This window comes from Dipodomys spectabilis, unplaced genomic scaffold (assembly GCF_019054845.1).
Source record: "Dipodomys spectabilis isolate Male_0828 unplaced genomic scaffold, ASM1905484v1 ptg000001l, whole genome shotgun sequence".
Taxonomy (NCBI): Eukaryota; Metazoa; Chordata; class Mammalia; order Rodentia; family Heteromyidae; genus Dipodomys; species Dipodomys spectabilis.
In genome coordinates, this window is record NW_024870678.1 from 23,352,448 (window position 1) to 23,368,366 (window position 15,919).

Below are 15,919 nucleotides of genomic sequence, written 5' to 3' on the forward strand. Positions count from 1 at the left end.
ATGTATTTATGTTTTCAGACTCTAACAAATACCTTTTATTTTAGAACATCCTCCAAAGCTCAAACTGTGATTTAGCAGTTTGCATTTGAATATGGGGTTGGGATGGGCCTCTAGCCAGGCCTGGTTACAGGTGCTGTTTGAGCCAGTGTGCCCATGGGTGTCCAACTCTAAAAGAAGGTCACAGATGCCTCCCAGGACTCATGCCTCACAGTTATTCTGTCACAGCCACTCAGGCCCCAGGAAGAAGGCAAGGTCATCACCACTCCCAGCCGCTGTCTCAGTGCCAGGCAGCCTGAGGCTGGTGGGTCTCCATTTTTATGCTTAGGAAGGACTGTTTGGAGAGAAGCAGGTGCCTCAGGACTCATCAGTGGGAGGGGCCCGGACAGGAAGCACCTCCATCTATTTCCTGCAGCATTCACCTCAGCTGTGCTTTGTGCTGCTCAGACAGAATCCCCGTGCTGTATTCTGATATTTGTGCTCTCTATCCCAATTCTTACATTGATGTCTCATCACCAGTGTGAGGGTATTAAGAGGTGGAGGTCCCGGGAGGTGACAAAATAGCAGAGCAGATACTTCAGGAATGGATTAGTGCACTTGTAAAAATGCCCCCGAGAGACCTCCCACCCTTCCCACTATGTGAGGACCCAGTAAGATGGGACCTTCTATGAAGGAAGGGGCCTTACCCAGATACCAGATTTGCCAATGTCTTGATCTTGGGCCTCTCAACCCCTAGAATCATGAAACACGTTTCTGTTGGGTATAGTGCCTTATAACCCAAGCTATGAGAGATGTCCTGTCACACTCTTGGACTCCAGCTCTGGAGACCTGTTGTCTTGAAACCATGACAATGCACACAGGGATTGTCACCAAACAAGATAGAGAGACAAGGGCAGATCTTCAGATACTGCTTGCAGTCACTCTGGCTACACTAGCTGCCATTCTCAAAATCCTGTAGGCCACAGATGGAGAATCTTTCTAGAAAGAGAAAAGAGAGCCAGACGCCAGTGACTCATGCTTGTAATCTTAGCTTCTCAGGAGGCTGAGATCTGAGGATCGCAGTTCAAAGCCAGCTTGGGGAATGAAAGTCCATGAAACTCTTATCTCTAATAAACCACCAGAAAACTGGAAGTGGAGCTGTGGCTCAAGAGGTAGAGCACTAGCCTTGAGCTGAAGAGCTGAGGGATGGCGCCCAGGCCTAGAGTTCAAGCCCCACAACTGACAAAAAAAAAGAAAAAAAAAAGAAAAAAAAGAATTGCTGGTGGTGGGAATCCAGCTATATGTTCAGTGTGTTGCCAGAATTCAATAGAGTTGATAGGTAAGAGAGATGAACTGAACAAGCTATGACAAGTAAGCATGGGAAAAGATGCTCAACTCATTAGTCACTGGAGAGATGCAAATTAGAGCTGCTAAAATGGCCAAAATCGCATTCTGACAATGTCCAGTATTGGTAGGGAAGATGGGAATAAGCAGAATGTTCTCATGCTCAATGTGAAATGGTGGAAAAGTAGTTGCACAGTTCCATAAAAAGTCAAACACCTGCCCTAGGGTTTGAACATTCCACTCACGTTTACCCAAATAGAACAGAAAGCAAGGCCCATGGCAAAGACTTGGACACAACGTTCATGGCAGGCTTATTCATAATAGCTCAAAACTAGAAACAGGCCACGTATCCTGTATCAACAGATAAAGAGCTAGGTAAACACATTGTGGTATACTCCTGCCGTGGACTTCTACTCTGTAAAAACACACATGACTACATGGATGAGTCTCAAAGTAACTATACCGAAGTAAAGAAATCCAGCACCAAAAAACAGGACCAAAAAATTGACTCCCTTGATCAGATAGTCTTTGATTTATTATGGCAGGATTTTTTTGGATGTTATTGTAGTATAAAAGTGATACGTGTTCAGTAGAAGATACACTTCCAATTCTGAATTTTGATCTTTTCCTGGGCTAATGATGTACAATAACACTCTTTTAAGATTCTGGGGATGGTGGTAGAGTGCCCTAGCCCCCCATTTAGCTCTATGATCATGAGAAGCAGATAATACTCTTCAGGGTGGTGGTACTATGTTTGTTAGGTTAGAAGTAATCCATTTTTCACCTAAGGTATTTCCAACATACAATGGATTTATCAGGATGAAATTCCATCACATATCAGGCAGTAACTGTACTCTGTGCTGCTTTTATAATTCCAGACTTGACGTCCCATGAGCCTGTGTGCCGGACATGGAGATGCCCGTGCTTTACAGCAAGGAGTTGGGAAATGTCAGCTATTGCCATCATTTCTACATCTGCAGAGATCTGATTTTTTCATTTGAGGTTTACAAACTAGACACCTCTTTTATTTGACTAGTGACCATGGAAATATAAAAAAAAATATCTGTTAAGTATTAATGTTGCAAGGAGGCAATATTTCTGAATGCCAAGAAGTCACAGATGACTTCATTGGAGGTATGAAAAAGAGATGGACGGGGACTTGAACTCTTTTTCTCAAATCTTTTTGTACATACGGCAAATCTTTGCACTTTAATTTCTAATGTGTAAGAGTGGGGTTAATACAGTCACTGTGACAACTAAATGAGACATGTAGGCAAAGTGTCTGCCAGATGGCACCAACATAATAACTACTTAATATTTTTTTAAACCACACAGAAGTTACGTTGTGGAGAGTTGGACAAATCATTAAGAACAAACCTTGGTCTATTAATTTAAGCAAAAGTGAGTTTAGTTAACTCAGTAGTTAACAGTTGAGTATTTAACTCAGTTTCCCTACTGTGACACATGGGGATCAAACCACTCACGGGGACCTCTCCTGCTGTTCCTGTCAAGTCCTCTGAACAGGCTGGTGGAAAGTGGCAGCTTGAAATATGGCCACTGGAGGGCAGTAGTGTGCTGTGCCTAAGAGGAGACACAAAACTGAGAGCCCCCTCCATGTAGCTTTAAGCCATAACTCAGGAGCAAGGAAGGCCTTACAGATACATTGACAGGCTTTGAGGAATGTATGCTGTTAGCTTCTGAAACAGGACAGGCACTAACATCTTCATGAAGATCCATGTACTGCTGTTTGAGTGAGTGGGTTATTTATATCGAAATTTTATTTTGGCTAGGAGTCTTGCAACACATTCACATTTAGATCATTACTTTTCAAAGAAAATATACTCACTCTAGTATTTGAATATTGAGCATAATCTAAGATTTCTTGGATCTATGGAAGGGCACTTCGATCCTTGGATCTCACACTGTGAGACATTGCTTATCTTTTTGTGCCTTGCATGTCTCCTCATTAAGAGGTTTTCACAAGTAACTGAGAAATGTGTAAATAAGTAAGTGGGAAAATGTAGGTTAATGCTCATCAGTTCCTAAACAGTTTTCTGGATACCCAGTGTCCTTCTATTTAAGGAGAAACCCAGAGTGGGAGGAAGATAGAGCTTTTATTTCTACCTGAGTGGAGGTCACAAAGAAGTCAGTCTCTTGCCTACTCTTCGACTGCTAGCCACCAGGGCAAAAGCCTGTGGCCAGAAGATGGCCAATTGGACTGTCTCCTTGGGACTGGGCATGCAAATGCTCAGAGCCATTTGGACATTTTTACCTGGTATGGATGCCAGGCTCGTGGCACCATAGCAAGTACCTAAGATAAGAAGAACCCAGCTGAAGCAGATGTACCTTAGTTCTTCCTAAGTCAACCTACCTCATGCTTTATTTATATTATTTTTATATTTATATTACCTAGAAAAACCCTTGTAATCCCTAACACCAAAGTGTACAAGCTGACAGTAGATATTCACAATTACTGATGAAAATGACTCTGGCTGATGGATTGTACAGGTTCTCTGGAGCTTTATTCCATAATGCAGTAATGATTGCAAAAGAAAACTTAGATGTTTCATCAAAGGACTAGTTTTGGGAAATGACAACAGCAATGCCATTTCCTAGGCCTTGGGACAAGGGATGCAATCAGCGAGCCTAGCAGTAAGATAGTCTGAGATTGGTCAGGGTGCTCAGCATGTCTAGCTGTCTAGACATTAACTCGGTTCTCCATGGCTTCCCTGCTTTCTGGCTTCAGAGGCTGCACTGAAGCTTGCTTCATAGAACCAGTGACTTCCTACCTCTGATTCCCACTCCGCCACAACTTAAATAAACTAACTGAATACATGAAATCCACTTGGAGAGAGCAATAGGAACATTGAATTTGCATGTGTGGGAAGAAATACACTTCCCTTTTTAAAACCCAGATTCATAAACAGAAATCATAAAACAGAACCATGTGGTTACAAACCATTGTATCAGAAGGCAAATATTTTCTCTTCAAATGTTTAGGAGAAATAATCACCGCTTAAATGTCAATGAAAATAGGCAGTCCTTCTCTGGAATCTAAAGACATGTAGCCAAGAAATGGCGGCTCATTCCTGTAATCTTAGTTATCAGGGGGCTGTGCTCTGAGGATCTTGGTTTGAAACCAGCCTGGTTAGAAAAGTCCATGAGGCCGGGCGCTGGTGGCTCACGCTTGTAATCCTAGCTACTCAGGAGGCTGAGATCTGAGGATTGCGGTTCAAAGCCAGCCCCGGCAGGAGAGACCATGAGACTCCTATCTCCAATAAACCACCAGAAAACCGGAAGTGGCGCTGTAGCTCAAGTGGTAGAGCGCTCGCCTTGAGCTGAAGAGCTGAGGGACAGTGCCCAGGCCCAGAGTTCAAGCCCCACGACCGACAAAAAAAAAAAAAAAGAAAAGTCCATGAGACTCTTGTGTCCAATCAACCAGCAAAAAGCCACAAGTAAAGGTACAGCTCAACTGGTAGAAAGCCAGCCTTGAGCTTGTTAGTTAAGGGAGAGTGCAAGGTCCTGAGTTCAAGCTTCAGGATCAGATATCTGTATCATTTTCTTCTGTGGCAGATGATAAAAGCATCTTTTAAGATTGATTAATTATACTGGGTTCAATTGTTGATCATGTTGAAAAAGGAGGTTTGGTGGGGCAGGTGTGAGATGAAGAAACTGGGAAAGAAAAGGCCAGATGTACAGATTTAGCTTCAGTAAAATCTTCAGACTATACTTCAGGCTTGAGTCTGGCAGACCCTGGTGATGCTCCAGTATGTAAAACTGAGGTGGCTTTTCCTGCATCATTAATATTTTATGTCCATTTGCTGACCATGGTGGGACACGTGTGCTTTGAGCACTTGACCCAACAGCTGAGATCACATTTATTGTTTTCTGTTTAATAAGATGCTTCAAACTCGGAATGTCTGCTTTCAAGCTTGCGATCTTTATAGACCCAGAGTAGCCCCCCAAAAAAAGTAAAAATGAAAGAAATTTTTGGGGGGAAAAAAAGGAGGCAGCCTAATCTCTTTTGCTTTTTATACGTTTCCTTTGAACTTACATTAATGTGCTTCTTGCAACGTAGTCTTTCTCCTTCATTCCTGAATATTGTCAAGTGCAGTTTACAATATTAAAGACTCCTTTTAATAGCAGAGCCAGATCTTAAAACTTTTTCTCATACCAATCCCCTCACCCAAACCTTAGTCCTAAGGTATCTCTGCAATGTGATAGAAATGGTGTTGCCTGTCACAACCAAACAAAGACGTGTGTGAGTAACAAAATCCAATAGAGGCAATACAGTTAACATCATGGTACAGTTAAGAAAAAAAAAAAGCCAAGCTAGTCTTTCTTGCTTGACTGATATTTATGAATCACTCGATGAGACCCCTCTGTTTATAGCCTCTGAAGTTGGCAGCTGGGGCATGTTAACAACAATCTGTTCATTAATTATTCAGAATCTAGGTTTTGATTTTCGGATTTGTACATTAATAGGCATGCTTACCCTCAGATAGCAGAGAGAATTTTTAACTAGAAAAAAAATAGCAAAGAGACTCTGTAATTATTTTTTCCTTATTTTAAACTGTTTTTGGCAAGTAAACGAATATGATTAGCATGATAATTCTTTCTTACAAGAAATCACATGAAGATCAAAATACCCACTTTAGACCAGTCATAGGCAGCAACCTTGTTGTACAGATATCCTAAAGGTCAAGGTACAACCCAAAGTTCAGCAAAGAGTTGGAAACAGCCTCTTGGTGGGACACAGTGTAGCAGTGTAGCTTATTGATGACACTTGAATCCTCTAGCCTTTGACAGCCAGCTACTTTGGGAAGAATGTGGGCGGGGCAACTGGGCCATTCTGTCTTCAAATTACGCCTCAGACAAATGCCCGAGCTTAACCTCATGGAACCATGGCTCCCTATCTTTGGAGGAGAGAGTGAACAAATGCCAAAAATAACTGATTTATTTCAAAGATTAAGTATGAGTGCCCACAATAGGCCCAGGCATTGGCTAGGAGCTTTTTGCACAAACTTAATGTAGCACCTAAATGGAGTGTAAAGGGAAAAGTGCTTTATGAATAAGGCCGGAGAAATGGGAATTTATTCTTCTATCCTACATCATTACACATTCTTCTAAAAGTATGCCCCCCCCCCCAATCCTGCTACTAGAGCTTGAACTCAGGACCTAGTACTTTTACTTTTTCACTCAGGCTGGCGCTCTAACACTTGAGCCACACCTCCACATCTGACCTTTTGCTAATTAATTAGAGATAAAAATCCCTCAGACTTTTCTGCACTGGCTGGCTTTGAACTTCCATCCTGAGCCTCCTAGGATGTCAGGCAGGAGCCACCAGCACTCAGCCTCTTCTGTTGTTTTTATTCTCTAAAGCCCTCTGTCTTCCAGAGATCAGAAAAAGAAAGTGCTTTCTTTTATGTTCTCTTTTAGTTTGACTTCTTTCCCCCTAATTTGATTCTGTGAACCATCTAGTTTGTTTTGATGTATGGTATCAAAGGAAAAGAGAGGGGTTTTTTTTGTTTTAGATTTTGTTCTTTGATCCACAAAGATGGATTCTACATGCCTGGATACCATAGAAAATAAAGGAATCATTGTTCCCGTCAATCACCCTGAGAAAATATTGATTAACAGATTTTCTTCTGGGAAAGACTTTTTTTTTTTTTACAAAACAAAGGCACTTAGGAAACTTGCATGAGCCTCAGGTTTGGCTCTGGATTTTTTTTATACAAAGAAAATTCTCTCTTCTTAGTTATACAAGGCAAAGAACACCTTACTCTTACCTTATTTTGGAGGATTTCTGTTGGTCAATGAAGACTTTGAGCCTTCCCCTCACGTCCATATATTCCACCAGCTCACCTCATGTACCTGCCGAACATGACATGATCACCTCCAGGGAAATGAGAACTGTATAGTTGAGACCCAGAGGACTTGCTGGTTAATTCTGGGCTATATTTCCAGTTAAGACCTCGGGAGGGGATCCTGATTGAGATAGAAGCAGACACATGAATAAATCCCCAGCCAATTCTTGAGTCGAACAGATATATGGGAGTTAGGGGCAGAACTGACCAGATGCTGGACCATATGATAAACACAAAGGATCATGGTGTGGTATAAAAACTGGGCATTTATATCACACAGCTGGCTATGCATAATCATCTCCTAATTTATAAGGCAGGAACATCTGCTTTCTAGCTGCCTCTCTTTCCAATTTTCTGACAGGCTTATCCTTGAACCTCCTGGGTAATGGCGCAGCCTCATGACATTGCAGGAAAAAAAAAAAAAAGGATCCGCCCCTCCCCTCCTGTCCCAGCCACCAGGGAAAGATGTCCTGGCCTAAAACCTGCCTTTCAGACAGAGAGAGAAAAGTGAGCACATTTGAATTCTTGGTTACCTTCCAAGTCAGGCTTCCTTTTGGGGTAGGGAGAGTTTGAATTCGCTCTTTCCCATAAAGCAGTCTGGGCTGCCATCCCTGGATAGGGTGTTTCTCTATCAGAAGTTCTCTCTCCTTCTTCATCTATCAGGAGAGAACGTAGGTTAAACTAAAGATTCATATTGCTTTTAGTTAGAGTCAGTATTCATTTCTGGTTGAGTCAACAAGTACTTAGGAAGTCTGCACAGGAGAGGAGAAAGTGGGTCTAAGATGTTCTTATAACCTGCCGTCCCCTGGGCCTTCTGACAGGGCCTACCTCTCCACGCGCCGGCCTTAGCTTCTTCTACCATGTTTCTCCCCTACTTTCTTTTCTTTCTACTTCCTGGAGTTGGGTGGTGGCACACTCTTCCTTTTCGGCTCAACCGAACTCAGCTTTCTACTATTTTTGTTTAGCCCCATGGGGTTGATGGAGACATGGGAGATATTCGTTTAAAAGAGACTTCTAAAACTAACGTTAAAAGACTCAAAGGAGCATCGCTTTTTTCTTTTTGCTCCTTTTTATTTGCTATTTTTATTGTTATTATAAAGGTGATGTACAGAGAGAGGGGTTACCGTTTCATGAGTCAGTTAATGAGTGTGTTTCTCTTTGGACAGTGTCACCCCTTCCCTCATTCTCTCCCAGTTTTTCCCCTCCTGTCCCCACCCACAAGTTGCATAGTTCATTTTCAACATAGTGTCTAGGGAGGACCACTGCTGCGTTTGTTCCCCTTCGTCCCTCCATGTCTGTGCCCCCTCTACTCCTCCCAAAGACAGATCAATGAACAAAGGAACATAACGCTCAACAGTGGGATTTCATCTTCTGGGAAACACTGGTAAAATAGTTAAAATAGCAAGAGCGCTTTTTCAAGTCAGACCATTTCGGAAGAAATCCATTGGTCTAGGGGTTAGAGGAAGATTTAGTTCCTATTCTGCTTCTGATAGCACTTGTGGTGTTGGGCAGGTCATTTAGCCTCTCTGAGCTTGTGGTCCCAATACTTCCCAATACAGGATAGGAACTCAAATCATTTCATAAAAGTATCTCTATAAGATATAAGACATTAGACAAATATGAGTGGCTATCATTAGAACCTTATGGACATGTGGAATACTAGGGCTATAAGATGATCATAATGTAATATTCATATAATGATCATCTTCTACCTTTAGTACTGCTGGCAGTAAATTATCTTGGAGAAACCTGGACATCCTGGTCTCTTTAGTGACAGAAGGCACTAGAATCTGTGAAGGCTAGCTGAGTCAAAGTGGAGTCATTTACGTGAACCCTATCAACAACAAAAGTAAATAGAGCTGGGTGCAGAGTGACTAAAATCTCAACTACTTAGGGTACAGAGAGTGGGAGGAGTGTACAAGGATGGCCAGCCTGGGCCAAAAGTTAGGGAGATTCCCTCCCCCCCATATCTCAACAAGTAAGTGAGGTATAGTGGGTCATGCCAATTACCTCAGCCATGTGAGAGGTATTGATAGAAGAATCACCATCTGCAGTCAGCCCCTTACAAAAAAATATGAGACCCTACCTGGAAAAAAAACTAAAGCAAAAAAGATTGGGTGCATGGCTCAAGTGGTAGAGAACTTGCCTAGCAAGTGCATGGTCCTGAGTTCTAAACCTTAGTATTGCCAAAGCAAGCAAACAAAATGGTTGGGCAGGGACTGGAAAGGTGGTTCATGGCAGAGTGCTTGCCTTGCATACATGAGGCCCTGGGTTCAATTCTTCAGCAGTTCACCTTTTCCTTTCCTTCCCTTCCCTTTCTCCTCTCCCCTTTCTTTTCTTTTCCTTTCTTTTCTTTCTTTCTTTCTTCCTTTTTCTTTCTTTCTTTCTCTTTCTTTCTCTCTTTCTTCCTTTCTCTTTCTTCTCTTTCTTCCTTTCTTACTTTCTTTTTCTTTCTCTTTCTTTCTCTCTTTCTTCCTTTCTCTTTCTTCTCTCTCTCTCTTTCTTTCTCTCCCTTTCTTTCTCTCTCTCTCTTTCTCTCTTTCTCCCCTTCTTTCCTTCTTTTCTTTCCAGCTAATGTTACTGAGAGTAGAATAGCTAAGACTTGTGTTAAGGAGTTGATATGGTTTTTACAAGATTGTCTGTGTATTGGGCTGGGAAGGTGGCTCAGTGGTAGAGCGCTTGCCTTGTATGCCTGAGGCCCTGGGTTCGATTCCTCAGCACCACATAAGAAAAAAGAAAAAAGCTGGAAGTGGTGCTGTGGCTCAAGTGGTAGAGCGCTAGCCTTGAGCTGAAGAGCTGAGGGACAGGGCCCAGAGTTCAGGCCCCACGACCGGACCCCAAAAAAAAAAAAGATTGTCCGTGTTGCGGGTAGGGATCTGGGCAAAGCTTTGTTCCTGCCCAGCCTTCCTGCCCCTGTCCTTCAATTTTACCCACTTCTCCTGGGGCAAGATTGTCTTTGTATGCACACATGCTACTCTAAGGACCCCTGAGTTTTGGGATAATGGAGTTCTTCACACTCCTGCCACTTTAAGTGTTCACTCAATGCTGCTGAGTCAGAACGTTCCAGCTAGGGATGGCTGACCTGTGTATTTGACCAAGTCCTCAGGGTAGTGTGCCGCAGGGCCTTAATAAATATGAAAGTAGAAAGTCGCTTTCATTTACTCTAATAATTCCCAAAGTGTGCCTCTCCAGCAGGATCTGGGTCTTCATTGAACAGGAAGTTGTGTTTGTAAGAAACTCTCCAGATCCTTCTCCTGCTGGCAAAAATTCCAGTAGCCCTGGTTTAACCCTTTCCTGCTGCCCTCAGTTTTGTGGATGAGGGGTGTTGGCCCTTTCGCTCTCACTCAGGGACCTGCGTGCTGAGGACTGGAAGGGTTAATGAGTGTCCATCCCAGGTAGTGATGAACAGGAGGAGAAGTCAGATGGTCAGGGGTTTCCGGGCCTCTGTGCTTGGTCTTGTCTTCCCCTACTCTGTCTCCACAGCACTGGAGTTGTCTGCATGGAAGAGCTCAAGTTTGCTCAAGCCACAGGCTTCTGAAGAGCCACGCCCTGTGGTGAAGCAGAGCCTGAGGGTTAGTCGCCACTTGCCACCTAAGAAATCCCCTGAGAACCCAGCCACCAGGACGCCCCAGTTCCCTCTGGTGGAAGATTATGGTTTGCGCTCAGAGTAGTGTTTCCCTCTGCTTTCTGTGGTTAGTCTCGGCTCCTTCTCAGGGTGATTCATGGGAGATTCTTCGAATTAGTGCTATAGCAAAAAATCAGCTGAAATTGCCACCTTTGGGCAGATTGGTATCTGTGGCTTAATCACACCACTTCCTGTCACACTGGGAGGAAAGAATGAGAGTCAGCAGCCGCTCACCACCCCTGTGATCGCATTAGCAGCATTGCCCAATGTTGGCCATTTAACAACCATTTTTTTTTTACCCATAATTCCAATACTCAAGTACAGTTCATTAATTTTTTTTAAAAATTTACCCATCTTTAAAACATAAACTATTATAGGAAAGTTTCAATTAGTAAAGTGAACTGTGTTGATAGCCCTCACATTTCATTTCCTTTATTATTAGCATCTTATATTAGTAAGAGTTCACTTTTCATACTAAAAATGACACATTCATTAGCCATTCATTAGTCTTTATGGTACTGGGCCAGGCAGACACGCTACCCCTCCAGCCATGCCTCCATCCCTTTTTGCTCTTGTTATTTTTTTTTTTTAGTAAGATTTTGAATTCATGCTTGAGTCAACCTGGTCTGTGATCTTATTATTATGCTACCCAAATAGCTGGGATGACAGGTCTGTGTCACCATGCTAAGTTTCTTATTGATTGAGATGAGGTCCTCAGGAACTTTTTCCTTGGGCTAGCTAGGATTAGAGATGTGAGCATCTCTAACGTCCTTTCCATCATGTTTACCTAATGTCCTCCTTTCTGTTCTTTTTAAAAATCATTTAGGACATCACATTAGAGTTAATTATCACATTGTATTTGAGCTAAAGCAAAATGTTGGTGTCAGACTTAGGATCCTGTCTCCTGTCTTTTGCCAGCAACTAAGATATATGGAGGTGCAAATCAGTTAGCTTTCAAGTAATGTAAAAGATCAGACCTTATATAGATCTTGATGAATATTTTTTTTGCCGGTTACTCAGTGAAAAAATTTTAAATGCCCTCAAATATGCTAAATTCATAAATATTTGAAAATTATTCAATTAAATGATAAGATTTTTTTTTCTTGAGAGGCTTGGAGGGCTGGGAGAATGAAACTTGGCCACTTACATGTTGAGCAAGTGCTCTACCACCCGGACCATGCTCCCAGCCATTTTTTAAAACAAAATGCTGCTATCTTTGGGTTGCCTCAAACTTGAAATCATCTTGACTGCATCTCTTGGTTATAAATGTGTACCACTCTACCTAGCTTAAATAATAAAAGCTTTCTTAAAAGTGATTGTTAAAAGTAGACAGACTTAAAAAATAATATATTTTATGACTTGAACTTAAAATCTCCAAGAATAGTCAGAGATTTAAAGTTATCATTTTAATAGAGTAGTGTGTGTGTATGTGTGTGTGTGTGTGTGATGCACACACAAGTGTGTACACTAGTACTAGAGTTTGAGCTCAGGGCATCTTCTTGTGTGGCTAGTTCATTAGAGATGGACTCTCATGAACTTTTCCACTTGGGACAGCGTTCACCTACCACCCTCCAGATCCTGAGTAGTTAGGATTAAAGGCATGAGCTACTAGCGCAAAGCATTAATTCTTAAGAAGCATAGAATTCCCCCAAATAATTTTTTCTGTGCATGAAAATCATTGTCATGGAAAGCATAAATTCACATAGAACTGACCATGGGTTTCTACTATCTTGAATCTACCCTATAAATGAAGTTACTAACACGTGTTTATAGTCAAGCTCTGCCATGCTCGGCGTATTTGCATTTTAGCATAAGATGGAACGTTTTATCCAGAAAACGAACATCTATCAGTGATAGTATGAAACTAGCATAGAAATTCAGGCATCAGTATGGGACAGAGCTCCCTAAGTCATATTGTGAGGCAGGCCCTATTAAGCAGATTCAGAGGATAGGTAAGGTCCCTTTCAAGAGCTTTCTCTCTTGGTTTATGTAGAATCATTAAAATCTGGAAGTGGCACATACTTAGTGCTTATTAATTAGATATTAAGGCTTGTGATGGAATGAATTACACATCAGATTTTAGTTAGGTTCTGATATGACTTTTGGGAAGATTACTCTGGCTAGATATGAACATTAGCAGGGAAGAGACCGAACAGGAAGTCAGTGGTAAGCCTTGATAGCTTTCTTAGCAGACTTCTAGGCTGTTAAACTAATATCCTATCCTCCTCAGCAAACACTCTCATTCTGGCAAACCGCTCTTGGCTTGTTATAGGGTGCGAATGAAGGCTGAAAGCCTGCCCACCGCACAGCTGTGACACAGGGCCTGAGCGTTCCGCCATGAGCAGGTGTGGTGTGAACCGGAGCTACCAGGCAGGAGGGGCGTCTTAAGACTGCTCCCAACTGCAATCTGTGGAATTTCTTGAAAGCCTACTGGACTCCATGTTATACTTGGCCTGTCATTGTGAAAGGCAACTTGGCTGAGTCTACATGGCTAAGCCACTCCCTAGATCTCTGGAACTGGCCAGCCAGGAGACTGTGCTGCTATCCGTCATTAAACAACACTGTCCTGCAGTCTCCCACCCGCACCCCTGCCAGCCAGGGCCAAAGGACAAAAAAAAAAAGCAGCTCAATAGCAGACTTTGCTCATTTTCTCCTCCCAGTCCCTTGTCAGAACACACCTTGGGTCCACTCCTGGCTGTGTGCTACAATTGTAATTCCTATTCTCAAAACGAACACCTTGCCTGTGGGGTTCAGTGGGCCGCAGAATGAATGAACAAGGGGACCACTCTGTACATGTGTGGCCTCCCTGTCTCTTTACCAGGCCCATCAGGGATTCCTCCATGTGTTCATGAGCAAGTGGCCAAGTGGTAGCTATGGAGGTTCTGCGTGGGTCAGCAGCTTGGCCTTCCTCTTCCTCAGGCCCATCGTGGCTGCTGCCCCTTAGAGCCACTCATAGCAGTGACCTGTGAACACTGCATACTGGCAGACCTTGGGGCCCTGGGGATGGGAGTGAGGGGTCAGAGGGGCAGTGGCAGGCAGTGATTTCTCCCTGGGAAGTGGCTGTGTCTACATTCTACATTTGCTTTGGTTCTCAGCCCATTATGCCTCTGTGTAGCCCAGCACAGTGGGGCTTGTTTTGCACCAATTTTCACCATTCAATCCAGCTTCTGGTGAAACAACTCAAGCTTTGTTGACTTGGTTGTTAGCCTCTTGTCAGGAACACACTCAAAGTTCTTGTCTGTATGTAGGCCTTCAATCTGACTCATTTCCTGGCTGGTAGGTTAGACATACTTTTTCTTCATAGGTCACCTGAAAAAAAAAAAAAACAACTTAGCCTTGTTGGGAAAGCATCAGGCTAAATCTTTGCTTTGCCTGAGGCTTCTTGTGTCTTAACAAGCCTTTGAAGAGGGGTTTGAGCAATAGTTTTATCTTCCACAGTTCAGGGCGTGTTATCAGTTAGCATTTCCAATCTTAGAAGTCTCATCTTTTTTTCTCCTATACCTCTGCCTACAGACTTGCCATTTCTTGCCTTAGTTTACCACCTATAAAAAATCTTTTTACAAATAGTGCAGTAATCAAAATACATTACCTTGTTGGTTATTTCCAGTAGCGTCCATTGAAGGGACAGCTTTTCCAGTGACTGTCAGTAATACTTTCACCAAGTCTGTTGTGACAACAGGAGGGATATTTTTGAGGAGCAATTATTTTGTGTGTGTGTGTGTGTGTGTGTGTGTGTGTGTGTGTGTGTGTGCATGTGCACCCCTGTTCTGGGGCTTAACTCAGAGCCTGGTTGCTGTCCCTGAGCTTTTATGCTCAAGGCTAGTGCTCTACCACTTGAGCCACAGCTCTGCTTCTGACTTTTGGCTTTTTTAAAAAATTGAGGTAACAGTCTCATGGACTTTCCTGGCCAGGCTGGCTTCAAACCATGGTCATCAGATCTCAGTCTCCTGAATTGCTAAGATTACTGGAGTGAGCCACTGAGGCCTAGCTGGGATGTTAACTTTTGAGTCTGAAGTAGCAGGGTCCCTACCCCATCTGTTCACCCCTATACCAATGCCAAGCTTTGATCTTAGTTATGGAAGTGCCATGCTCCGTTTTTGTATCACACAGGGCAATTACCAAGCTACTGGGAAAAGAATGCTGAGCTCCTGCTTGCTTGCTTGCTTCCTTCCTTCCTTCCTTCTTCCTTCCTTCCTTCCTTCCTTCCTTCCTTTCTTTCTCTTTCTCTCTCTCTTTCTTTCTTTTTCCTCTCTCTTTCCCTCTTTCTCTCTCTCTTTCAAAATTAGTGGGTGAAGACATGGTACCAACTCAACAGGGAGTTTCATAAGTAAATATCTAGCTGCTAGGTCTATCTGCCAATTTCATTCATCTCTAGGTGCATGACTGCTAAGAAGTTAGAAAGTGTCATCTTAAACAAGGCAGCACCACTCAAGAAAAGGGTGAGGGTAAAATTTTGGGGAATTACCAGTAGTTTTGTGTAGGGTATGATTCCACAAATATGCCTTCAACCATGTGTATTTTGGTAAGCTTTTAGGTGGCTTCTAATTTATTGCTATTATAAACCCTCTTATATATTACATGTAATATATAAACTGTGCTTTATACACAGCATATAGAACATATTATATCTTTATACCTAAGCCTAAGTAACACTTGAACTTTGTAAATTTAGTAGCTGTACCCACTAAATGAGATAGAAATACATCTTCATATTAAGGGCGTTGTATGTGCCCACCTCTCACAACTTTACAAAATTTCATTTTATTGAGCTTTTTAGGTTTTGTGACTGTTTATTTAGTGCTGACACGGGGCTTAAACCCAAGGCCTGGGCCTGTTTCTGAGCTTTTTTGCTCTAGACTAGTAGTCTACCAGTTGAGCCACAGTTCTACTTCTGGCGTTTTGGTGGTTAATTGGAGATTAAGAGTCTCACGGTCTTTCCTGCCTGGGCTGGCTTTGAATCATGAAACTCGGATCTCAGTCTCCTGATATTACAGGCATGAGCCACTGGCTACCTAGTGTAGTTTTGCCAGTTTATTAAGTGTAAGATGTGTCATGCTATAGCTTTCATTTTTAAACTTATGCTTAGAAATTTTCTTTGTTTCTAAGA